Source organism: Lepus europaeus, chromosome Y (genome assembly GCF_033115175.1).
Source record: "Lepus europaeus isolate LE1 chromosome Y, mLepTim1.pri, whole genome shotgun sequence".
NCBI classification, from domain to species: domain Eukaryota; kingdom Metazoa; phylum Chordata; class Mammalia; order Lagomorpha; family Leporidae; genus Lepus; species Lepus europaeus.
The window spans coordinates 6,145,460-6,152,581 of NC_084851.1; the positions used below are offsets into that span (position 1 = coordinate 6,145,460).

General features: G+C 49.4%; 1 pseudogene; it reads right to left on the minus strand.

Annotated features, from left to right (window-relative positions):
- Nucleotides 1-2,615: 2,615 nt before the first annotated feature.
- On the minus strand, nt 2,616-5,820 carry LOC133754022 (lysine-specific demethylase 4A-like; annotated as a pseudogene).
- Nucleotides 5,821-7,122: the final 1,302 nt, after the last annotated feature.

The following is a 7,122-nucleotide window of genomic DNA, read 5'->3' on the forward strand; positions in this document are numbered from 1 at the left end:
CAGGTGCTTCTCCTGGTCTCCTATGTGGGTGCAGGGCCCAAGCACTTAGGCCAACATCCACTGCACTCCCGGGCCATAGCAGAGAGCTAGATTGGAAAAGGAGCAACCGAGACAGAATCCAGCACCCCGACCAGGACTAGAACCTGGTGTGCCAGTTCTGCAGGCAGAGGATTAGCCTATTGAGCCATGGCACTGGCCGGGTTCTATTTTTAATTGAGTTTATACATATATGATTAGCTCTGTTAAGTAAAGAGTTCAACAAATAGAATGAAAAAAGTTCCTTCATAGTCAAGATAAGGGCTGTTCTCATTGCTTCTAAAAGTGTCAATTTCACTTCTACAGATCTCCTATTAGGTGCTGTATTAGTTATCACAGTTCAGGGATTTCATTTTTTTTTTTTTTTGCTGCTGTAGAATTCCATAGTGTACATACCCCATAATTTCTTTATCTAGTGTTCAGTTGGTGGACATTTAGATTGGTTCCATGTCTTAGCTATTGTGAAAATATCTGCAATAAAAATGGGGGTAAAGATACTCTTATTTGCTGATTTCACTACCCTTTTATAAATTCCCAAGAGTGGGAGGCCTGGGTCATTTGGTAGGTCTATGTTCAGATTTTTGTGATACCTTATGGCTTGTGTGTTTTTTTGTTTTTGTTTTTGTAAACAGTTGCTTTAGCTATCCGGGGTCTCTTGTGTTTCCATATGAATTTCAGCATCATTTCTTTTAACTCTTGCAACTTATTGTTTTTAAGATTTAGTAATTTGAAAGAGAGAGGAGAAACAGATCCTCCATCTGCTAGTTCACTCCCCAGATTATCACAATTGATCAGGCTGGGGCCATGAGTCTCTTCTAGGTCTAAGAGGTGAGTTTAGGGGTCCAGAGGCTTGGTCCATCTTCCACTGATTTCCCAGGTACCTCTCAGGGAACTGGATTTTAAGTGGAGCAGCTAAGACTTGCACTGGAGTCCATATGGGATGTCAGCACTGTAGGCCTTTGTTTATCCCACTGCAACACAGAGCTGTTCCAACCTTGGTGTTTTTAATTCTAATTTCTACCTCAGTTTTTTTTTTCTGACTGCATTACCTATACTCCTTTGAGATTTTTTCTGAGTGTTCAGCAGAAGCCACATCATTACTGCCTGCCTTGTTTTTATTGTCAGATTTTTTGGTTCTACAACAATTCTATGTTGACTGCTAAATACCTGTAGAGGTAAGGCACATGACAAACTGCGAACAACGGTGACCAAATAGTCAAATAGTGATGTGGATAATGATAGGGCATGTGTGTGTCAGATGAAGGAATGAGGAATTTGTCAGAGAAAAATGAATATGAGCCCTGACTCCTGTTGTATACCTGCATGTCCTGTTCTACCTGCAGTGCCAGACATCTTGATCCCAAAGCATGCTTACACATCAGGGAGCACATGTACTTTGCATCCCTGGAGGTGCATTAGCAGGTTCTTTGACACTTCTAATTTGTTGGCATAGTGCTGAACATTGTCACTTGAACTTTTTTTTTTCAAAATAATTTGGTTTATAGCGTTCATATGTAACAAAAAAGGGGAAGTATTATAAATCTGATTCTTGTATGCATAGGGTATAGGTGTAAAGCCCTCCAATCCTGGACCCAGGCAAACAAATGCATGAGGAGCAAAATCATGTTTAACCCCTTTGTTGTTGCCCTCTAGTCCCACCCCCAACTGCCAAATCAGCTCTCTCCCACCCCCAGAACAGGAGCACATCCACACTTGCCCCTGGCCTCCAGCAACCCCAGTTCATCCTAACCCCCCTAGTCCCTGCATGATTGCAATTCTGTTGAATCACCCACCAGGCTCTGCCTGCTCCCATCATTAAAAATTCCCCCTCAGGGTATCCCCCATTGACACCCTCTAACACTGTACCATGCGGCCTCCTTGCCTAGAATGCTGAGGACTTGCACCCCCGTTAGCCCTATGTGTTCCTTCAAGGGAAGACAAGAGGTGGCAGTGATTCCTTAGCATCTCAATACTGCAGCTTTGCCAGCACTCTAGACATGTTCCAGGCCTGGACAGATGCCACACCCACCTCCGGCCAACCCCAGGGGCCCTTACTCAGCTCAGCTGAGGGCAGAATTTCACATTTTGTTTGCCCTGCATAGGCAAGGAAGAAAGTAAAGGCCAGGGGCTGGCAGAAGCTGGTCCAGACCAAACACACATACCCATGCATGCAAGTGCACGCATGCACACACATAAATACAAAAAGGGGGTAGGGACAAGTACCAGCACCTCTGACTAGTCGGTGCAGGTGCTCATTAGGAAGCTAAGTCCCAGGCTAGGAACAGGGCAACCAGCCCAGCCAGCAAAGGTGACCCCTTTTATGGACTGGGGCCAGTGCAGCCACAGCATTCCAGTGCTCAGCCCCTCAGCTGGGAGACCAGAGGCTGCTGTCACATGTCAAGAGATGGCTGGCCCTTTCACTACTTGGAATTCGAGGAGGGAGGGGGAAGGTGAAGGGATCAGCTAGTTTATTCCTTCTTCTTTTTACAGCTTTACTCGCAGAGGCTTCTTCCGAGTCCCAAGTGTCTGCTGTGCTGTGGACCCCCAAGTGTGCTTGCTGGCTGGGACCCTACTGGACCCTTGGAAGCACCTACTCTATGATGGCTTGGTATAGCGCAGGCTTGATATAATCTTCCCGGTATCTGGAGTTGATAACCCGTTGCCGCTTCTTTTCTTGCTTTACCTCTTTCTCTGTGAAAATCTCGTTGAATCGCATATCTGAGGCTACTGACAGCCTGGACTTGACTCTCTTGGGAAGCTCTTCATCCAGTGTGTACACATCATCTCTCTTAACCACGAGCTGTGAACCATCCTCAAACTCCACCTGATACATCTGGATGGGGTGAGAGGCCACAAACTTGGCTCTGTAGACTTGGCCGTCTGTCCATCTCACTTGGACCACTTCCCCTTCAGCAGGAGGACCCAGCTGGAGACAGTCCTGACTCACTATGTCCTCAGGATAGATTGTCGCTGAAAGAGCCATCGTCGAAGTTGACTTCATAGAAGGTCTCTGTGGTGAGCCTGACCACCTCGCACTGGTAGAAGCGCCTATTCTTATGCTTGCTAATGACCTTCTGGTCCACAATGATGCTCTGCAAGGCACCCTTGGCACACTCCAGATTAGGAATCTTGTGCTGAAAACAGGTAATGAAGACAGCGAAAGGCCAGTCATCGGGCTGCATCATCACTCCTGCAGCCTGGGCACAGCTCACATGGAAGGCAGTCGGGCACCGGCTGTAAAAACACTGCACACAGCATCCAGCAGCTTTTTTCCTCCACTTCTTGCATAAGACACATTTCAGTTTGAAGCGAGGCAGAGGGATTTTGCTCACATCCACTGGACTTCTTTCTGCAATGTTGAGAAACCTCGCTTCCAGAATTGCCACAGCACACGAGACGTGGACCCACCTGTCATCATTGGCTCTCCGCAGGGCCCTCCCCACGTAGGGAGCACAAACAGCAGTCCTCCTCCAGGGCATTGGCTGAACATCAGGAACACATCCAGTCTTCGGAGGCTTTCGCAGGGGGGACCCCATAGCAACTGGCGTGGACCCAGACGCTACATTTCTTGTAGTAAACAAGAAGGCTGGTGCTGTCCTCCTCTAGGTAAGGGGTAGAAAGGTTGATGTCCGTGCTGCAACCCGTGGAAGTGAATGGAATCAATGGCTTGGTCCTCTGCTTCTGTGGGGCTAACTCGGGCGTGCTTCGCAGCTCTGGCTGAGGCCTCCAAACTCGACCTGGTGGTAAGTCTGGAAGATCATGCACACTGCGCAGTAAGGGGCCTGCAGGGCCATGGTCTCGTTGATTTCCTTTTCTGCCTCAAAGTTGGGGGGCCGACTCTGCCACAGCTGGCTCAGGGGCTTGGCCCAGGCCTTTGTCTCCTCGGCCTCCTCCTCAGTGGTCAGCTGCTCAGGGGTCTCATCGTCACTGACGCACTCCTGCAGCACAAGCGGGTGATCTCGGGGGAGCTTGCTCAGGGGCTGGCGGCGACCCTTGGACTTCTTGCTCTCCTCCAGAGAAAACATGTATTCATCCGTATTCATCCGCAACCTCTGCCAGCTCCCGCTCACTGAAACTCCGGGAGGCGCCACCTTTCTTCCTCACGCACGGCTCCACCCCGGTGGTCCTGCCATCCCCTGTGGCATAGCTGTGCACAGGGAGAACCCCTGTCTGCCCTTGGGACTGGCAGGAGAGAGGCTCACTGGTCTCTGAATCGGAAGAAATAGAATCCCGCGAAGAACTGGAGCCCAGGCTAGAAGACGATTTCTTTTTGGAACCCGTGAAGACCAGGCGGTCCCCCATGGAAGCAGGATTCACAGACAGGTCCAAGGCCGCTGCTTCTTGGTCCCCATCCTCATCCTCTTCCTCCATCTTGACGTTTCTAAGCTCTTCAAATTTGACTTCAGTGGAATCCGAGTAATCTGGGAAGGTCAGACCACCCTCCACCTGCCGCGCGGAGCTGTGGGTGGGCCTCACCGGGACGAGGGCAGCCTGGCACTCCGTCATCTCGTACTGGCCGGAGCTCAGCTCCTCTTTGGGGAAGAGCTCGCTCTGACTCACCTCCTGTGGTATTTCAAGACAAACTCGGTGCCACTTTGTCCCTATATGGTGCTTGGCCAGGCTACTCTTCAGATCTCCCTCCTCTCCAGCCTCCAGCCCTTCCATGTCCTCCTCCAGGCACTCCTCCAGCTGCCCAGCTCTTGGAGGCAGTTCACTTTCCTTCAGAAACTCAGCTGCCTCTGACGTGGGCAGAGTGTGGTCGATGACAGTGCTATGCTTCCCAGCCTTCCAGAGTTTGTACCTTTCCGGCTGGAACTTCCTCACAAACACATCCATGGAGATTTTCACCATGTCCTTTCTGCAGGAGCACAGCACAGCTTGCTTGCCGTACTCAATCCACCAGCGGGTAGCAAAACTGGTGGACTCCGCGCAGTTGAAGCCATGGTTAAAGCCGGCGTGGTAGCCATAAGGGAAAGTGATCATAAATTCTCCAGCTTCTTGAGTTACCTTGTCAAATGGAATGCTGTACTTCTTCAGCATTAAAGGGGAAATCAGGGTCATCTTATGGCAGAGAAAAGTCTCACAGCTTTGAGCACTTCCAGGGATAAAGCCTTTGGCCAGGCGCTCTAGTCACTTCCCGTGCTCAGGTGGGACAGAGTACCAGGACTTCGGTTCTCCAAAGTGCAAATAGTTGATGCTGTATAAGGCCATGTCTTCGGTGTGCCAGGCAAACGATGTCTTCTACATGCCAAAGTACAGGTATGGGGTGTTCACACCCTCAATAGTGATCCCACTCTCCTTTTCCACCAAGTCCAGGATTGTTTTCAGCCGGCCAATATTCCACTCATCAACGTGCTTTTCATAGAGAGTACCATTCACATCTGCACCATAAATGGGAGGGTTGAATGTGAGATTTTTCCAGTATTTCCACTCAAGTTCTTCAAACTCACTGTAGCGTGGGGTACAGTACTTGTCACTATTGGCTATCCTGTGGAACTCTCGAACGGTCATGGCTTTCTTCTGAATGTTGTACTGAGTGAAGAGACCAGACTGGCCTGTCACTAGCTGTTGGATGGGGGAAGGGATGTCCAGATCATCAATGTCATCATACGACGCACGCGGCTTCCACTGTTTTGGAGGAACAACCTTGGCTAGCCCAGCCCAGTGAGCACCTTGAGATTCAATGTAGGCAATGTATCTGCTGAAGTTCCGGAACTCTTCCATCATCGGATAAAAGGTCATTATGTGAGCGTTGGGATTGAGGGTTTCCGATTCAGAAGTCATTTTCCCCCTTTTTAGGTCACTTTGGCCAAACAGGAATCAAGAACAGGTCTGTCCCCTCCTGGCCTCGCCGCCTAGGCAGTCACTTGAACTTTTAAATCCCCATTCCTCCTCAACATGAATAAACTCCAAGGCACTTTGGCATCTTGCCTCTTGCTTGAGAAAGCAGGCATTGAAAGATATGCTGGCTTCCGGGCCCACATCTTTAAAAGGCACTATGAGGCATGCTGCTCCTGGGTGCACAGGCAGAGAACTCTACCTCCCATTGAGATCTCCAGATTTGCCTTAGCTTGCATCATGTATTTCTGCCACCATGTTGGCTCTGAAAGTCCCTTCTTCATTCCTATCCAGGTGGCCTGGGGCAACAAAGACTAAGCAATAAGCACATGAAGTCCCCTTTGGGAACTCCTGGTTTCCAACATCTTTGCAAACCATGAGCTACAACTGTCCACTGCCTCATCCTGAAAACAGACAGCCCTAAGCAGAAGACTTCAGTTTGGTATGAGAGTCCTGGGATATAGTATTTGCTAATGTAGAGGCTGTGAGACAGCTCCACATTGCCTTTATGCCTGAGAGTCACCCAAGTTTTCCCTCCATGACAATGGGATGAATTGTCCCTGGAAACAAGACTATGCCTCAAGACATTGAGGTCTAAGAGTGAATACCAGCTGACTGTGAGCACAATGCACAAGCTGCAAAGCAGTTTCCACTGGAGCACCAGCAATGAAGCAAGCCTGTTCAGTGTGAAGCCTATTTTCCTCTTCCTATGTGATGGCATGACTAACACATCATGCTTAGGATCAAGACCCTGTCAGGCACCAAGAATCTGAGCATTGAATGTAAGGGCAGCAATTTTGATCTACAATGCAATCCCAGGGTCATGTAGACCATGCTTCATTTAAACTTATGCTGAAGTTGGTGCATCACTACATAGTGTCCCCCACCCCAAGCACTCATCTTTGTGAGCCCTGGGCTGACGCTCTGAAGGGATGCTTGGGCAGCAGCCTACCCAGATACTCCTTGCATCCCACCCCAGAGTACCTATTAGATCTAATTTGGTGGTGAGAAGATTGCCTCTTTTCTCAAAATATCAGCCCCCATGGACAGCACCCTACTGTTTGGTTGTCTTCTCTACCTCCTAGCAAGGGGACAAAGTGGGCCATGTGGGTTGGGGAGGAACTTCATGGGTGGACACAGGTGCCCAGATGCTATATATCCAGCCTCAGGAACCAGAAGGATGGAACCAGGTGTCCAGAAGTTACCAACCCAGTTTCTCATTCTACCCACCTCTATAGAATGACTTGG